At 41.5% G+C, this 16231-nt stretch overlaps 1 long non-coding RNA gene across 2 annotated transcripts in view; it reads left to right on the top strand.

The window, feature by feature from the left end:
- The first annotated feature begins 2590 nt into the window (after positions 1-2590).
- LOC120221624 overlaps positions 2591-16231 on the top strand; it is an 83852-nt gene continuing 70211 nt past the window's right edge. For both annotated transcript variants that reach the window (XR_005525846.1, XR_005525845.1), the window contains exons 1-3: positions 2591-2749; positions 10709-10777; positions 12987-13182. This is a non-coding gene — a long non-coding RNA (uncharacterized LOC120221624). The remainder of the gene's footprint in view (positions 2750-10708; positions 10778-12986; positions 13183-16231) is intronic.

Raw genomic sequence — 16231 nt, 5'->3', positions numbered from 1 at the left:
CAGAGACTCCCAGAGGGGCTGCTGAGCAGCCTCAACTAGACCTGGAAGCCCTCTCTCCCATGCACCTGTCCCCCAGGAGTTCCTTTAGCTTCCTACTTCCTGGTGGAAGCCGTGAAAGCCCCTGTGTTGCCATGACATCCCGATGGCCCCATACTGTGTCGGACTCCCCCCCACATGCAAACCTGTCAAAGTGTGGCCCAAATAAAACTTGCCGTGTGCTACTCCCACCTCACGGTCTTATCTTTCTTTTGGTCAGCCCCAGATGCCGTCAGATCATTATATTGGGCAAGAGAGGCCTTGCCTCCACAGGGAGAAAGAAATGAACTTCCAAAACTAAGGAAAATCAAGTTGTTTATATGGCCCTGGCATTATATATCCACTGTGTCTCCTCTTTGACTGCGCTGATTGCCCTTTAGAAAGCAACACTGTTTCTCAGATAGGAGCAAAGAGGGCTTGGAGGTACTCATGTCCCTAGCTGTCCCTTTCCAAAGTATCCTGGAGGACTGGCCCCAAAAGGGATGAAAGCTCACTGTGTGTAGGTGTTTTAAATATGCTGAGCCTTCCTCAGGGAAGAGTTGTCCCAGCTGTAGGCAAAATGGCTACACCTTAGTCTGACTCTGAGGCTGGTCAAGGACCCCTATGATCTTGACCTCACTAGGGGAGTACAGTAATGGAGAGACATTCCGGCGGAGTTGGGCCTGACGAAGGACACAGAAGGACTGAGCCTAAGGCCCAGGGGCTCAAGTATTGGAAGGTTATAAAAGCTTTACACACATTCCTGGTAATTCTTTCTCCCTCTGTATAGTGGAGTGTACGAAAATAGCACCTCCCCTTCCGGAGCTAGTTAAGGGTCCAACTGACTATTACCATCTTACTGCACCATTCAGCAGCTCTGATACCCTAGACAATTATTTAGCCTTTCTGTGCCTAAGTTGCATTGTCCGTTAGACAGAGATAATAACAGAACCCACTCCGTAGGTTTGTTGTGAGGAGTAAATGAGATCAGAGTTAATTTTTTTTCTAACAGAGGCAGTATAACATAACAGCAGTGAGTACGGACACTGGAGCCAGATTGGCTGGGGGTTTTTGTTTGTTTTAAATTTTTTAATGTTTATTTTTTAAGACAGAGACAGAGAATGAGCCGAGGTTGGGGTGGGGGGGCGGGACAGAGAGAGAGGAATACACAGAATGTGAAGCAGGCTCCAGGCTCTGGGCTGTCTGCACAGAGCCCAACACAGGACTCGAACTCATGAACCGTCAGATCATGACCTGAGCCGAAGAAGTCCATCGCTTAACCCGCTGAGCCACTCAGATGCCCCAATCTGGGTTTAAATTCCAACTTTATAGCTTACTTTTAGCGATGTGACCTTCTCTATGTCTCAATTTCCTCAACTTTACTGCCCCTCCCCCACTCATGCTCTCTCTCTCTGAACAATAAAAACATTAAAAAATGCTTTTAATGGGGATAATTATATTATCCATCTCATAGGGTTGTTTTATTTAATGTGTTAATAAATATAAAACATTTAAACATAAAACATTCTTATTAAGAACGTATTTTTATTATAAAATAAATAAGGCTCTTAGAACAGCTTCTGGTAAGTAGTAAGGATTCAACAAATGTTAAAACTCTTTTATTATTAGTCATGTAATTGCTCAGATCCATAAACTTTATTAATTATCCTACAACAGAGAAAGGCCTGGTTTCTGTTTTCTTCCTTTTATTATAAAATTTTACTTCTAACTTAAATTCTTGCTTTGTTAAATTCAATCTAGGAGAGCCAGCAGCATTGGACTTGAAAGAATATGTGCATTAATGGAAACTAAATGACTCAGAAATTAACTAGCTTGTAAACACCCTCTGTAGACTTCTTTTGCATCTCTCTTATGCCTGTGTAATGATGTTTGCAGTGATCCTGTGTTCCCAGCAGCTTTGCTCAGATAGTATTTATAGCTATAGGGAAACCAGGTTCTTCATGGACCTGGCTGGAAAAACAAAGCTGGCCTGGATACAATTCTCCAGCTCCTTGGAAGAGAAGTTGGGGGCTGCCATATCTTTATCTTGTTGGATTTTTTCCTTCTCAAAAAGGTGTGTGTGTGTGTGTGTGTGTGTGTGTCTGTGTGTGTCTGTGTGTGTCTGTGTGTGTCTGTGTGTGTGTCTGTGTGTGTTTGTGAGCAGGGGAGCGGCTGAGAGGGAGGGGGGGTGGAACAGAGAATCCCAGGCAGGCTCCTCCCTGTCAGAGCAGAGCCCAAAACAGGGCTTAATCCCAGGAACCTTTAGATCCTGACCTGAGCAGCAAAAGACGAGAACACTTAACTGACTAAGCCATCCAAGTGCCCCAGGATCTTTAAATCGTTGGTATAAACTCCAAAAACAGAGGAAAGGAGCCGAGCTAGCACCCCTAAACCGTGTTTTGTGGTCATGGTTGTTGAAACCGCCCCAGCACAGGGCGTCGGGCAGGCAGTGGGGAATTCGAACCTCCCTGCTGGGCGCACAGGTGGGGCCTGGCCAGCAGAGGGCGCGCAAGGCGCCGTCACCCAGCAGAGCCAACGGCCAGGCGCTAGGACTCTGGCCTTCCTGCTGCGGAGCCTGCCCCGGTCCCTGACGCTGCGCCTGCTGGGGGCGACTCTCCCTCTCGGACCAAGGGACCCGGCTCCTGGGCACCTCGGCCGGGTGAAGCCGGCACGGGCGGTGGGCCGGGATTGGAGGGCTGCGCCTCGGATTTCTGGGGAGACACTGCGGCATCAGGTAACCTAGAGGCAGCCTGCGCCCCGCGCTCACTCCCACCGAGCCCGGGCCCCCTGGCCACAGCACGCTCCTTTCTGCCCTGCGTTCTCGGAAGAAAAGGCGGGAAGGGAGGCGTGAGGAGTTGGCTGCAGCCCTGGAGGGAGACCCTAGGTGTAGGGGCCAGCATAGGAGAGTTGACACTTGGACTCTGGAAGTTTAGAGCCGCCAACTCTGCTTTTTCTCCGCCACGTGTCCTAGCTTCGCATTACCCTTTCCCCTCTCCAGAGAAAGTGCGGGCCTGGCACCAGCTTTTGCTCAACCCCTCCCTTGGAAAGTGCCTGCCTGCCTCCCTTGCCCTTGCCCTGTGCAGGTCCCTCCCTCCTGACCCGTTCCTAGTCTCTAATAGCTTGTCCATTCGGAGCCCGGATGTCTGCTTGTGGTCCATCCCCTGCTCTTCTTCCCTTTGAAAATCTTCCACAAAAATCGTTCAGAAGACTTTGGCAGCTGTGAATTTGAGGTTAGGAGTGGGGACAGTTAAAACTGATCTTTGTACCTGAATTGTTTAGGGCTTTCTTGTGCTTTTGGCCCCCTCTAAGATTTGATTTATTAAAATCTGAAGTAAAACTATGTCCTCCCTCTCCCCCTTTTTGAATCCTTTCATAAGGAGGAAATAAAGTGATGAGAAGAGGGTGGGGAATCAGATTCCCATTACTCAAGTCCTGACTATAGACATATATTAACATATGGTAATGGGGCCCAGGGGTATTTATGTATCTGTTTATTTTCATATGAATCATCTTGTGAAATACAATGAACATTTTGAGGAGATGTAAAAAATGTATTTTGACACTTGGGTATATCCTGGTTGCGGTGTCTGTATCATTTGATTTGAGGGCCCTTGTCTCTGCCATGAAATACCAAACCCTTGTCTGTCATTGTGCCCCCAATTCTACTACTGATGTTTATTTCTTTTTGTTTCCAGCCTTAATGTTCTTTAAGAATGCCCCTCAGGAATCAGAGTTACCAAGGGAATGATGACATCATAATGTGTTATTGAGGAAGAACCTGATCTGGGATTCAAGAAACATGGTCACTTCTGAAGGCCTACTTTCAGTACTTGGCTCTGGGCCCAGTTCTGCTGCTAATTGGCTCTGTGACCTTGACTGTTCAACTTATTTCATCTCTTGGAATCTTGTTTATCTCACTTCAGGAAAGCCAGAACTAATAACCTCCATCTCTTGGCCGATCAATGCTAAATTCGGTGGTCCATCTTGGTCCTCATCTTCCTTGACCTATCAGCAGTATTGGACCAAACTGATCACTCTCTCCTTAACATGCTTTTTTCTTGAAGTCTCTTAAAGTTTTCCTCCTTCCTCCCTGCCCACATCTTCTCAGTCTCCTTGACTGGCTCCTCTTCATCTCTTAAAGCGAGGGTTTGCAGTGTTCCGGGTCTCTTCTTGGACCCACTTACCTTTTAGGCACTCTCTTCTATGATATTTAACATCAATACCTTGATAGACACCACATGTATGCCTCCAACATGGACTTGTTCCTGCACACCTTTCCCTTATCCTTTGACACTGCTATGCCTAAGAAGGAAATATATATTCTTGTCATCTCAGTCTCTTACAAAACCCTGTGCACAAATTAAGCCACTTAACTAACTCACAGGTAATCCAAGTAATGATCTGGTGAGCAGCCATCAGATTGCCATTTCTTCAGCATGGTCCTGCCCTATGAATGCTATTTATTTTATTAAATTTTTTCTTTTTTTAACATCATATTTATTTTTGAAAGAGAGAGAGAACGGAGGAGGGGCAGAAAGCGAGGGAGACACAGAATCCGAGGCAGGCTCCAGGCTCTGAGCTGTCAGCACAGAGCCTGATGCAAGGCTCCAACTCACAAGCCGCTAGATCATGACCTGAGCTGAAGTTGGATGCCCAACCAACTGAGCCACCCAGGTGCCCCTAAAATAATTTTTTTATTAAAAAAACTTTTTTTTGACATTTATTCATTTTTGAGAGACAGATAGAACGTTAGCAGGGGAGGGGCAGAGAGAGAGACACACACAGAATCCGAAGCAGGCTCCAGGCTCTGAGCTGTCAGCGCAGAGCCCAATGCTTGGCCCAAACCCACAATCGGTGAGATCATGACCTGAGCTGAAGTCAGATGCTTAACTGACTTACCCACCCAGGTGCCCCTAAAATAATTTTTTTAATGTTTATTTATTTGTGTGTGTGTGTGTGAGAGAGAGAGAGAGAGAGAGGATGCAAATAGGGGAGGGGCAGGATGAGAGGGAGACAGAATCCAAAGCAGGCTCCAGGCTCTGAGCTGTTGGCACAGATCCCAATGCAGGGCTTGAACTCATGAACTGTGAGATCAAGACCAGAGCCAAAGTTGGATGCTTAACCAACTGAACCACCCAGTTGCTCCTAGTTCAATTTATTTTAGTTCAGCACACAATAACAGAACATAGAGATTTGAAGGGGAATATGACATGTCCTTGTGTTATAGTGTAATATAACTCAGTCTCTTCTGTTTTAGCACAGGCCAGTTTTACAACGTGTATAGAATACAAACCATGTAGGACAAGAAGTCAGTCAGTTCCTACTGCACTTAGAAGATAGCAAGAAGTCAGACAGGTAGCATACTAATTATTTTTTTCATCTTGAGTTACTTCTTCCTTGAAAATCCAAAGGTGTAGGCCATATTCTTGAGACTGGGTTAGCTCTGAGGCATCTGGGGCACAGAAGGTTGTGAGGTGGGGGGGATCCTGAGACCCAGGCCCAGTTCTGTATTCTTGCCATTTAAATTTAAGAATTATAGACTATGAGGCTGCTAGATAAAGGCAGGCACCTTCAGAGCTTTCCAGAGAGTTCCTAAGCAGTCCTGCTTTAGTTGTGATGTACCCTTTCTTGTTTGCAACCCTCTTCTCAGTAATCTTCAAGCTCAGAATGACTTTAAGAATCCAGGTGATCTGTTGAGCTTTTCCTAGGTCCACACCCCCCAATCTCGCAGTCCCGCCTCCCCAGAAGCCCCCCCACCCCCACCCCGTAAGCCCCGCCTGAACGAGGTTGGATTCTTGAGTGGATGAGCAAGGTGGACCACGTGGTCATGAGGACATGATCCCAACGTGTGAGGTCTCAACAAAGGTAGAGTTGTCCTAGAGGTGCAGTGTGCTTGACTTACATTTGAAGAAGGGATTTCTTCATTGAAGTTGGCTGTGGCCAAGAGATGTCTTTACTTTCCAATGAAGTATAAAGGCCTTGTAAGCCGTCACAGAACTGGACCAGGTTTTACTCATCTTTGCCTGGCACAACATATCAGTTATTTATAAATTGTACTTTGGTTTATTCCTCAGGAATATTTATTTATCAGGAATTCTGGAACATCACCATAATTTGAGCTATTTTAGTTTGACATTGACTCATCAATAAATATTTCTTGAGCACTGTGCTGGGCCTTGAGAATACAAAACAGAATACTACCTATTTCCTAACCCAAAATAATTTCTATTAGTCTATATTTATCTCCAGACTTACACCAAATCTAAAATGTTGTTTACCTTAGTTTGAAAAACCCAAGGATCTCAACAAGGAATGAGAACTTTTCTTTTTTTCCTTTTTTCTTTTTTTGTAAATATAAACCATAGAAAAACAACTTAAGATTATTATTTCTATCTTCTTATCTCTACTTTTTAAAAAATATTTTTATTTATTTTTGAGAGAGAGATAGAGACAGCATGAGCAGGGGAGGGTCAGAGAGAGAGGGAGACACAGAATCTGAAACAGGCTTCAGGCTCTGAGCTAGCTGTCACCACAGAGCCTGACGTGGGGCTCGAACCCACGAACTGTGAGATCATGACCTGATCTGAAGTTGGATGATTAACCGACTGAACCACCCAGGCACCCCTTTACTTCTTTTTTAAAGTCCTGATTAGCAGTGTACAATTAAGTTAATTCACTTAATTGTTCAGTAGACCTCAGGCTCACAGTTTGAGAAGGCAAAATTACATCAAACTCTGACCCCCCACAGAGGATGACTTCAGTGAGGACATCTTGCAGCCCTTGGGAGAGCGTCATCCAGCGAGGCCCCTGCTGCTTCGGCATCCTTTTACCTTCTCTTTGGGCTTTGGGCTGCTTGCAGGTTCCCATCACTGCAAGGAAAGCAGACTGACAGCCAGTTCTGCTCCTTCTGGAAATTTTCCACTGTGTCTCATACTTGTTCAGATGACTTTTCTCAAGAAAGCAGATTTAACGAACCACTCTCTTTGTTCCTGGACTATTGAAACCCTGGCAGATATGATTTAAGAATCTGAATGAAGAAACATTTAAAAGTACGTGACACTGATTTGCAATGCAGGGTTCATCTCCGTCTTGGATTTTACATTGTCTCCGAAGCGTACGGTGCTCATTTGAGTTATCCATCCATCTGCCACAAAACAGGCTTTGTCTGATTTTTGTGGTATCCATTTGTTCTTGTCTTCCTTATCTCTCTTACTGCAATATTCCCACGATCACAAATACAACCACTTGTACCCTGTTTGGATTTCATACTTTTACTAAACACCTTGACATGAAATCACAGGGTGAGATTTTTCTTCCTTCTCTGAAATCACTGATGAAAAGATTCTGTTCTGTGTGCAATCTATAGAATGGCTCAGTTGGAGGCGGGATGCACAGTGTTTCAGTGGATGGTACAGCTCCTCATCTCAAAGCAGTTGCTGGTGACTTTTCTGAGCTCAAGTGTCCTGGAGAAATCACATAGAATTAATTATAAGACTGTTTATCTTTCATCAATTTCTCTTTTATTTTAGTGAGTTTTCCTTATGTATATCACATCACATCTGTCTACTCTTTCATAATTGTAAATACCATCCATCTCTCTTGCATTATACAGGGGAAAAAAGTATAAATGACTAAGAATTATTTCTTATTCTTCTTATTTCTTATTCTTAATTAAGAATGAATTCTTAATTACTCTATTTATTTTACGTCTTTACACAAGGTTTTGGTGTGCCAAGTTCTCTGATCTAGTGGAACAGGTTTCCATCTGTGAAAAACCTTACAAGCCTTTACAAATTTCCTACAATCTTAGGAATTTCAACATGACAGAATAAAGGATTCTATGGCAGTTAATAAGAAATTAGAGATTTACATAATCCTTGGGTATGAAAAATGAGAGATGTGATGTGAAGAAACCTTTAGAACAAGAGCTGTTTCGGAATGTACTTTCTTACTCGTTCAAACATGAATTCAGTCAGCTTTTGCTAGGTGCTCATTAAGTACAGTGCTGGAGACTAGGAACACCACGTTAAGACAAAGCCCCTACCTTTAAACATACCACTGCTTAGGAGGACAAAATATTTTCAGGTTGTATTTTTCTTTAGATTTTTATGTCTCTTGTTTTGTACTTTGGGAATTTGCCTTTGAAGAGATTTTTAATAAGGGGGTATATTATTTTAGAATGAAGGAAGGAGGAAAACGATAGGCTTGGTAAGAGCAACTTTCTCTTTGACATCTCATATTTACATCATACTGAAAGCTGTGAGGGGCGGCGTTGATTTTCACCTAAACTGATTATGAGCTTAGAATAGCAGAGGATTTGACACCTGATGGAGAGCACTGGGAAGTGGGAAAATCTTCTGCTACTGCTGTCGATACTTTTCTGTTTTCTTGTGTTTTCTGTTACCCTATAATAATTTACTTTTCCTTCAGTTAGCATGGTTAAGTATGTAGATTATCACTCCAATATGACAGTGCTTGAATGTAAAGTACAATGACAAAAACAAAGTAAACACACACACACACACAAACACACAGCTCATTAAAGGAGTTGACTCTTGATTTCAGCTCAGGTCAAGATCTCACAGTTTTGTAAGTTCCAGCCCCACATTGGGCTCTGCTGACAGCACAGAGCCTGCTTGGGATTCTCCCTCTCTCTCTGTCTCTCTTTCTGCCCTTCTCCCACTTGCACTCACTCTGTCTCTCCCAAAATAAATAAACTTAAAAAAATAAACTCATTAAGATGTAAAGGGTTTCCATGGGTTTTCACAGATTCTGTATTTGGATAATATAAAAGAAATAAGATTTTACCCATACACTTTTCAATTTTATTTACATTATTGTTAAATTTTAAAAAGTAAATTATACTTTGTGCTTTACTTCTAGTTGTTCAGCTGCTATATGGAAAGAAGCTGGATTATTTGGTTTTCTGTTTTCTCTCAGAAATAACTATATGCTTGCTGACCACTGTAAAAGTAAAATCATCTGTAGTCAGTTTAATAAGCCTGTAACCATACTTTACAGGATAATTACACAAGACAATGTTTCTATAAGTGACTTATTTTAAGACTTTACAGGGTTAGGTCTTCTCATTGTTAGAAAATAATTTAAGTCGTTTTCTTATTAACTGTCACCTGAGTCAGAAATATCTTAAGAAATACAGCTGTGGAAGAGCTTTGTTCACAAAGATAGATAATGTAGCCTCATTTAAAACATACACAAAAGGGGCGCCTGGGTGGCTTAGTCGGTTAAGGGTCCGACTTTCGCTTAGGTCATGATCTCGCGGTTCGTGGGTTCGAGGCCCGCGTCGGGCTCTGTGCTGACAGCCAGCTCAGAGCCTGGAGCCTGTTTCAGTCTGTGACTCCCTCTCTCTCTGACCTTCCCTTGCTCACGCTGTTTCTCTCTCTCTCCTAGAAATAAATAAAACATTAAAAAAATAAAAAAAACATACACAAAAAACCAAAGGCTTAAATGCCCAACAATAAAGAAATGGTTAAATAAATGATAAGAGATCCAAGCAACAAAATCTTATGTAGGAAGTTATATTTATGAAAATTATATATATATATATACAGACATATATATATACTCACACAAGTAAATTATACTTAAGGAATGCTTTACTCACAATGCTATCATATACAGTATGTGGTAAATGTGAAATATTAATTAGAACCACTGGATTTGATGTTCTTATTTTTATTTATTTATTTTTTTGAAATGCCCTCCCTTTTTTAAAAAGTTTATTTATTTATTTTGAGGGGGAGAGAGAGAGGGAGAGAGAGAAAGGGAACCAGTGGGAGAGGGGGAGGGGGAAGTGGGACACAGGATCCAAAGTGGGCTTTGTGCTGACAACAGAGAGCCTGATGTGGAGCTTGAACTCACAAATTGTGAGATCATGACCTGAGCCGAAGTTGGATGCTTAACCAACTGAACCACCCAGGCACCCCTTGATTTTCTTATTTTAATATTTAAGGCCTGGAAATTGGCCAAAAGCAGGGAATACCCCAGCAGAAATTCTATTTAGACAAGAAAACCATTTAAATTATTCAGCTTGTTGGAGAATAGCAAAAGTCTTGCTGTAGCTATGTCATCAACTTTGTGATAGTTTATGTAAATAGCTACTTTTATTTGGTAGAATTGATTTAAAAAATAAAGCCACAGAACAAAACTGATGATCTAATTTGTGCTTTAAACTATAGTTTGATGGCAAATGAGGTAGTCTGGAATAACTTCATCACCTGTGATAACTCTTAACCCAATCTGCCCTTTTGGTTTCCTGCATTTATTTCCATATCTCTCAATTTAGGAAACACCATTGGCTTATCCTGAGAATTAGTGTAAAATTTCAGTGACGAATGCTCAGGGCATGGATAGTTTGGGAATCAGAGGTTTTATTACAATTTTGGACCAAAAACTGCTAAGAGATCAGAAAGAGAAGTGATTAGTTTGTTTGATCTTTATCACTTTGGGGATAATGAAAGTAAAGTTTTTTTGGAACATAATGCTAGACCTTTCCACTGATTGATTATATTTTCAAATTCACACGGGATTAGTTCTTTTCAAAAAACATAAATATTGCTATTAATATTAAGATAACCTTGTAAGTAATCAAAAGACTGATTAGTCTGAACTGTTAGCTTTGAGTTAACTCGATGCATTTTATAGTGGATAACATATTTGTTTTATATTTTAGAACTTGAGCTGTGTTCCCAATTTCATACAGATGCCAAGGCTTCATATATGAAGGACATTCACTAAAAAGGTAATTTGAAAAATATCATTAAATCGCCTTAATTTCCTATTTGGCTGATAAAAAAAAATCGCCTTAATTTCCTGTATTCAGCAGCATATCAAAATTTAAGTTTGAGAAGGTATATAGATTTATCAATATATTCCTATATCTATATATCTTTATTTACTACCTGACTGATGTAGTCGCTACAAAGCAAACAGTTACATAACTCAACATTTGATAGATCCTTACAAGCCACCTGGATGTGGTTCTGAAGAAAGAAGGTAGTTGTCGTTAGATGAAAGACTACTTTAAAATATAGCCTCTGTTAACCCACCAGCATATCTGGGTTGATTTCCAGTCAAGGAGTTAAAATTGCACTGGCTCTTTGCTCTCCTCACCCAGAGTCTTCTGTGGTACAGGGCAAATCTTATTACAACATTTTCTTGGAGTCAGGATAAAATTTGTGGCTGTGGAACCATGAAAGTCGCTGACCATACTTGAACCAAATCCAAGACTCTGGCCTCCTTTTCATAGTGCTGTGATTTATTGGGCTAACCAAGAAAGCCTTTTGCAGTTGGATGCTAGGTAACTTGAAACAACATTACTGAATATCTCTTTTTTAAGTATTGAAAATGTGTCTCCAATTAAAAAGGATAAATCCCTTAGAATTTGTTATTGTTCAAGATACTTAAGCTGAGGAGCTTTGAATAATTAATAGTCTGCATGTAGTTATTACATATACTTTAGTTTTATTGTTTATACATTCCAGAATACTTGAAGTTAGGAGGGTCTGTATTTTAAAATATGATTATTATCCACTAGGAGGAGCTATATCCTCTTTTAAAAAAATTAGTTACCCAGAGAAAGAGTAAAGCTAAAAAGAAAGCAAGGTGTCAAGACTTACCAAAACTTCTTATGAACCCCAGGTATTGGTGATAAATTGGTTACTTGTGTATTATTTTTCACTTTGGAATCATGAAATGCCAACCAATTCACAAAAGTTGATACTGTCTTGCAGGCATAGAGCTAAACATCGTAGGGCAAACAAGGTTCAAGACATTAGTGCTTCTTAGATGAGAGAGCAGAAATATAAAGGTTTAGGGGAAGGAGTTTCCTTCAGTAGAAGTAACAGTTGAAGCTAGGACTGGGAAGGATTTCTCTAAGAGGGGTGGGAATGGATATGAAGAAGAATCAGGGTAAGTTAGGAAAGAGAAGGAGGAAAGGTAGTGGGGGCAACAGATGGGGGGAGGGGAAAGGGTGAGCTGTTGAAGAGGTCAGGGAAGAACCTAGATAGTGCTGTCACCGGAACCCAGGGAGGGGGACTTTGAAGCGTGTGTTAGTGGAGTTGGGGAGGGGAGCGGGGGTGAGTTCAGATGGACCTGAGTAGGTAGAGGAGAGTGAAAACAGGAAAAAAAAAAAAAAGTGTTGTGCTTGGTTGGAAAGAGGACTAGTGGGCATAAGTTTTAATTACATCACCTAATAATCATTCTTTGGCCAGTTAATAGAAGTGGTTTAGCTGATCGCTCAAGGCTTTGCAGATACTGTCTGATGACCCTTGTCACTAACCACAAAACACAAATCCATACAGAGTGTGACACCACAGATGACAGCAGACAAGGAGTGGAAAGACAGGGTCTTCATTCTGCATGTGTCACTATCAAGGTGAATGACCCCAAACAAGTAACTTAACCTTTGTGCAGTAGTACAAAAATAAGAGCCCCTTCTTTACAAGAAGGATACAGACGAATAAAAACACACAATCTAGGGGCACCTGGGTGGCTCAGTCAGTTAAGTGACTGCCTCTTGATTTTGGCTCACGTCATGATCTCCTGGTCGACAGATTGAGTCCCACATGGGGCTTCATGCTGGGCATGAAGCTGCTTAAGATTCTCTCTCTCCCTCTTCCACTGCCCCCACAAAATAATAAAAATTTAAAAAATAAAAAATACACCTTCATAGAAATAAGACAGTCCTCAAAGTTGTAATCCACAGTAGTGGTCACAGATCATAACTCTGAACCCGTGCAGACAGTACATTTAACAGGCCCACGTGGGAAATACCAATGACTCCAGGAAGATAAATCTAATAATTAGCGGATCTGTTCTGTTCACACTCAAATAGTCAACTGATTTTGTGTGTGTGTCCCTGACAGCTAGTACTGTTATTACAAGTATCCAGGGACCTGCAAATATGTTTGTATTTCACAAGTGGGATTTACATCTTTCACATTCCATAGGGAGCCAAACCCAGATGGTACGGAGGAAATGGCGCCAGTAAAAAACGTGATGTTTGCCTGAAACGTGTGGCTTTTCAAACTGAAGGATTAATAAGAGGACTTTGTTTATTTCATTTCCCTTCCTGTTGTGGCACAGAATGTATTACCTGCAGCAAAGCCCATCAGCTGGAACCAGAATGTTGGTAAGAATAGAAAGGTAGGTACCGCCTTGTACTAAATAACCTCCTGTTTGTGAGAAGCAGTTTCAGTGTAAACCTCCATGTCCAAAGAAGGGTCCAAAGTCATTTTAAACAGTGCCTTCAGTGAATCAATAGATCTTCAATACTACTTCAATAGTTTATAAACATACTACTAAAAAAGTAACTGCCATGAATGAATTTGCTGCCATTACTATTCTTTGATATATATGTTTAATTTTTTTTGAAGTTTATTTATTTATTTTGAGAGACTGTGTGTGTGTGACCAGAGGAGGGTCAGAGAGAGAAGGAGAGAGAGAATCCCAGCCAGGCTCTGTACTTTCAACATGGAGCTTGATGTGGGGCTCGAATTCACGAACCATGAGATCATGACCTGAGCCGAAACCGAGAGTCAGACGACTAACTGACTTAGCCACGCAGGTGCCCCAAATTTGTTGATATATTTTAAATGTGATGTAACATTAGCATGTGGCAGACTTTAGCATACAGGATCCCAGTGTGGTGACAAATATACCAAATCTTATCCAGAAGAATTCCACTATAGACCTGTTTTTCTCTTATGGAAAGGAAAATATCCCTAAGGAGATTTTAATTTGTTTGTTTATAGAAAACAAAAATGGAAACAGTAATACCTTGAGAAGCAGGTCCCTGCCAGGTAATATCAAAGTTTGACCTTTATAGCCTAAACCCCACCTGTTCCCTGTTGTAATAGTAACTGAACCACAATATAAAATATGCTTGTCATATTCCTTGCTCGCTCTCTGTTTCTCTCTCAAAAATAATAATCATTTAAAAAAATTTTTTTAAAAAGGAAGCATCTGGGTGGCTCAGTTGGTTAAGGTGGCCAACTTCAGCTCAGGTCGTGATCTCATGGTCTGCAAGTTCAAGCCCTGCGTTGGGCTCTGTGCTGACATCTCTGAACCTGGAGCCTGCTTCAAATTCTGTCTCCCTCTCTCTCTGCCCCTCCCCTGCTTACTCTCTGTCTCTCTCTCTCTCAAAAATATTGAACATTAAAACATTTTTTTAAATATACTTCTCATAATATGTAATCTGTTCTTATATATTACATGTATCTTTGGTAGGTCTCTTCTTTTATGTTCTGTATTTGTCCCTCCTTCCCCTCTCCCTTCCATCCTACCTTCCTTTGGCATGTAGTTGGACACTTGTGGCTTTAAAGCATTGGTAAAGCCTTTCTCCCAAGGTGCCCAGTAATAGCAGAAACTCTTAAGAGTATCAAAAGGACTTTCTCAAGAACCACCATAGTTTTAACTTCCTAGGTTTAGAGTAAAGGAAGCAGAAATTCTCTGACAACCATAGCTACCTACAGTAGTGACCCCTTGGTATATCTAAACCAATAGCAGGACAGAAAAAGGAATTCAACTTTAACCTTTGATGGTTAAAGAGTGTTGGTTGTAAAAGATTCGAAGGGTGGGACCTCCATGTACTTCATATTTCAGTTGCTTTCTTGAGTGTGACAAGGTAAAGGTATGTGCCATGGGCTGGGGACACACAGGTAAGTAAACATCTGCTCCAGCCCTGGAGGAACTGATCATGTAGCTAGAAGGGAAATGTACTGTGATCTTCTGTCTGCCTCTCCCGGCACCATGAGTTCCTTGTGAGGCGGAGATCTTTCTTCTTGCTTCTGAATGCCTTGTGCCTGTCACAGGGCCTATCCACAGAAGGCTCACAATAAACAGATCCTGATCAAAATAACTAACTGGAGTGATTTAGGCTGAGAAACCAAATGTAGCTTTTGGAGTAACAAACACTTGGCTTGTAGAAAGCCTCCAGTCATTTTTCAGTGCCATTCAGTGTAACCTAACACATATGCCCTACGTATCTCTCTCTCTCTGCTTAACCACAGATGTTACAAAGGCTAGTGGAAATTCTTCCTCTTGCACCGCCCCTGAATTCATGCAGCACCTAATTCATTCCTGGGTCACTTGGTTCACAGCTAGATGACATAACCAAACACACTCCCTCCACCTGTGTCCCTGGCTTCTGGTCACAGCCTCACTGTAGTTGTGCAGTACATGTTGAGCCTAATGAAAGATGGTGGGGGGATCATGGAAATATGATGTCAAGAGAGGCTGTAAAAATGAAGTAAGGCAGGAATAGGATTGAGCCAAGAGCAGACTAGCAGGTGCTTGTGAGAGTAACAGTGAACTTCATTTTACATATAGGAGCTCCTTCAAAGCAGTAGTGATGAGCTAATCAATAAAATGGCACTTGAAATAAGTGGACATGTTAGTTCTCATAAACAGTTTAATTTTTTTTAAGGAAGGGAGGAAGGAAGAAATCATAAGGAAACCTTTGTGTCTCAGCCTAGGGTTCATTGTTGGGGAAGAGCATCTCCCCTGAGACCCTGTGATGATAGACCTGCCTTCACACAAGTTGGTGTTCAAATGCATACTGCTTTCGTGGTTGGGGAAAATTATAGTCCGAGTAATCTATCTGGTAATTTATGTAGAGGAGTTCATGGTTGCTAATATCACCAAGGCATCTGGCAGGAAGAAAAATCCAAATTCTAGATGTCTCCTTAAAGGAGGCTGCTCCACAGATTAAGCCTTGTCAAACTTAAAAGGAGTCCAAAATTTCAAAATCAAAACATATGTAATAATGTCTAAAGAATTCATAAATTGGAATGATTCTGTGCAGAATGGAATAAGCGTGTTAAAAATGTTTAAAGAAATAAAAATGAAATAAATACCTGAGCAAGGAACAAGAAAGATTCAGAGAAGGTCTAGATGGATTTGAATAAAAACCAAATGAACTTCTATTAATTAAATGTATAATCACTGAAATAAAAACTCAGTGGATCAATTAAACAGTAGGCTAGATACAATTAATGGAAGACTGAAGAACTAGAGAATGGATCTGGGGGGGCACCTGAGTGACTCAGTCGGTTAAGCATCCGACATCAGCTCAGGTCATGATCTCACGGTTTGTGAGTTCGAGCCCTGCATCGGGCTCTTATGCTGACAGCTCGGAACCTGGAGCGTGCTTTGGATTCTGTCTCCCTCTCTCTGCACCCCTCACCCCCACTCA

Source organism: Hyaena hyaena, unplaced genomic scaffold (genome assembly GCF_003009895.1).
Source record: "Hyaena hyaena isolate Hyena2069 unplaced genomic scaffold, ASM300989v1 scaffold_795, whole genome shotgun sequence".
NCBI lineage: Eukaryota > Metazoa > Chordata > Mammalia > Carnivora > Hyaenidae > Hyaena > Hyaena hyaena.
The sequence above is the reverse complement of the archived record's forward strand: the minus strand, read 5'-3'. Positions and strand labels throughout refer to the sequence as shown.